The sequence below is a fragment of the Ascaphus truei genome, unplaced genomic scaffold (assembly GCF_040206685.1).
Source record: "Ascaphus truei isolate aAscTru1 unplaced genomic scaffold, aAscTru1.hap1 HAP1_SCAFFOLD_2603, whole genome shotgun sequence".
Lineage (NCBI taxonomy): Eukaryota > Metazoa > Chordata > Amphibia > Anura > Ascaphidae > Ascaphus > Ascaphus truei.
Genome location: NW_027455540.1, coordinates 27,501 through 30,698, shown reverse-complemented (window position 1 = coordinate 30,698; position 3,198 = coordinate 27,501). Strand labels below are relative to the sequence as shown.

Sequence of the window (3,198 nt, the reverse complement as noted above, 5' to 3'; positions counted from 1 at the left end):
GTGCCGGGTGGCGCGGGTATCTGGGGGTATTCCGTGCCGGGTGGCGCGGGTATCTGGGGGTATTCCGTGCCGGGTGGCGCGGGTATCTGGGGGTATTCCGTGCCGGGTGGGGCGGGTATTCCGTGCCGGGTGGCGCGGGTATCTGGGGGTATTCCGTGCCGGGTGGGGCGGGTATCTGGGGGTATTCCATGCCGGGTGGCGCGGGTATCTGGGGTTATTCCGTGCCGGGTGGCGCGGGTATCTGGGGGTATTCCATGCCGGGTGGCGCGGGTATCTGGGGTTATTCCGTGCCGGGTGGCGCGGGTATCTGGGGGTATTCCGTGTCGGGTGGCGCGGGTATCTGGGGGTATTCTGTGCCGGGTGGCGCGGGTACCTGGGGGTATTCCGTGCCGGGTGGCGCGGGTATCTGGGGGTATTCCGTGTCGGGTGGCGCGGGTATCTGGGGGTATTCCGTGCCGGGTGGCGCGGGTATTCCGTGCCGGGTGGCGCGGGTATCTGGGGGTATTCCATGCCGGGTGGCGCGGGTATCTGGGGGTATTCCGTGCCGGGTGGCGCGGGTATCTGGGGGTATTCCATGCCGGGTGGCGCGGATATCTGGGGGTATTCCGTGCCGGGTGGCGTGGGTACCTGGGGGTATTCTGTGCCGGGTGGCGCGGGTATCTGGGGGTATTCCGTGCCGGGTGGCGCGGGTACCTGGGGGTATTCTGTGCCGGGTGGCGTGGGTATCTGGGGGTATTCCGTGCCGGGTGGGGCGGGTATCTGGGGTATTCCGTGCCGGATGGCGCGGGTATCTGGGGGTATTCTGTGCCGGGTGGCGCGGGTATCTGGGGGTATTCCGTGCCGGGTGGCGCGGGTATCTGGGGGTATTCCGTGCCGGGTGAGGCGGGTATCTGGGGGTATTCTATGCCGGGTGGCGCGGGTATCTGGGGGTATTCTGTGCTGGGTGGCGCGGGTATCTGGGGGTATTCCGTGCCAGATGGCGCGGGTACCTGGGGGTATTCCGTGCCGGGTGGCGCGGGTATCTGGGGGTATTCCGTGCCGGGAGGCGCGGTTATCTGGGGGTATTCCGTGCCGGGTGGGGCGGGTATCTGGGGGTATTCCGTGCCGGGTGGGGCGGGTATCTGGGGGTATTCCGTGCCGGGTGGGGCGGGTATCTGGGGGTATTCCGTGCCGGGTGGGGTGGGTATCTGGGGATGCTGGCAGAAGACGCCACTCCCAGTGCCAGGGATATTCCGGGCGTCTCACCTCCGTCCTGTGACCGGCGCGTGGCGATGAACTTGGCGCCGAGGTCGGAGGCGGAGTGCTTGCGGGCCTCGGAGAACGCCAGGAGGTGCCCGCGCCGCGGCGTGTAGGTGATGAGGGGGATGCGGAACGTGTCCACCTCGCCGATCACGCGGCCGCTCACCCACAGCAGCTGCTCCATGGTGATCAGGGGGGCAACCTGCGCAGGGGGCGGGAGCGCGGGCAGTGCCAGCCTTCTGCTTATATACACACACACACAGTGCCAGCCACACACACACACACACGCGGGCAGTGCCAGCCTTCTGCTTATATACACACACACACACACACACACACACACACACACACAGTGCCAGCCACACACACACACACACACACGCAGGCAGTGCCAGCCTCACACACACACACACACACACACGCAGGCAGTGCCAGCCTCACACACACACACACACACACGCAGGCAGTGCCAGCCTCACACACACACACACGCAGGCAGTGCCAGCCACACACACGCACACACACACGCACACACACACGCACGCAGTGCCAGCCACACACGCGCACGCAGTGCCAGCCACACACACGCACACACACGCACGCAGTGCCACGCACACACGCACGCACGCACACACACACACACACACACACACACGCACACGCACACGCACACGCACACGCACACGCACACGCACACACGCACACACGCGCACACACACAGGCAGGCAGTGCCAGCCTCACACACACATTCAGTTTACTATATCCTAGTCTTGTTCAATCTGGCCCGGTTATTGTATTTATGTGCTATTTTCTCGTGACAAGCATATATAAAAAATGGTCCCAATTTTGCTTGTCACGAGAGAACAGCACATATATACAATAACCGGGCCAGATTGAACAAGACTAGGATATAGTAAACTGACTGAGTTTATTTCCTATGAGCAGAACAGACAATACATCAAGCAAATAACATTACAGAAATATTCACACTTACTGGGGTTGGCCCAGGAGATATTCAGCCGAATAGCAGCTCCTTGGTTATAGGTCACAACAAGCACGACAAGCACGACAAGCACGACAAGCACAGGAATAAGGGGTGCAAGCAACTATATATACGCAGACCCCCATTCCTACCATGGCAGTTCAGTTATTGGTGAAGACAAATCTTGACCCAATCACAGGTTGCCAGGTAACGCAAAAAGCTGGGTTTACCCAGTCCCTCATTGTATTGTATGTCTTTATTTATATAGCGCCATTAATGTACATAGCGCGTCACAGCAGTAATACATGTGGTAATCAAATAAATAACAGATAATATAAATAACAGATCATGGGAATAAGTGCTTTAGACATAAAAGTAACATTAAGGAAGAGGAGTCCCTGCCCCGAGGAGCTTACAGTCTAATTGGTAGGTAGGGAGAACGTACAGAGACAGTAGGAGGGAGTTCTGGTAAGTGCGTCTGCAGGGGCCAAGCTTTATGTATCGTGTGTTCAGAATATCCACAGTGCTATTCATATGCTTCTTTAAGCAAGTGTGTCTTAAGGTGGGTCTTAAAGGGGGATAGAGAGGGTGCTAGTCGGGTACTGAGGGGAAGGGCATTCCAGAGGTGCGGGGCAGTCAGTGAGAAAGGTTTAAGGCGGGAGAGGGCTTTAGATACAAAGGGGGTAGAAAGAAGACATCCTTGAGAAGAACGCAAGAGTCGGGATGGTGCATAGCGAGAAATTAGGGCTGAGATGTAAGGAGGGGCAGAAGAGTGTAAAGCTTTAAAAGTGAGGAGGAGAATGGAGTGTGAGATGCGGGATTTGATCGGAAGCCAGGAGAGGGATTTCAGGAGGGGAGATGCTGAGACAGATTTAGGAAAGAGTAGAGTGATTCTGGCAGCAGTGTTTAGGATAGATTGTAGGGGAGACAGGTGAGAGGCAGGAAGGCCGGACAGCAGGAGGTTACAGTAGTCAAGA

The 3,198-nt window shown here is 58.0% G+C and overlaps 1 long non-coding RNA gene across 1 annotated transcript in view; it reads right to left on the bottom strand.

The window, feature by feature from the left end:
* Positions 1–1,249: 1,249 nt before the first annotated feature.
* LOC142481404 (uncharacterized) overlaps positions 1,250–3,198 on the bottom strand; it is a 17,153-nt gene continuing 15,204 nt past the window's right edge. The window contains exon 3 of the long non-coding RNA XR_012795767.1: positions 1,250–1,441. This is a non-coding gene — a long non-coding RNA (uncharacterized LOC142481404). The remainder of the gene's footprint in view (positions 1,442–3,198) is intronic.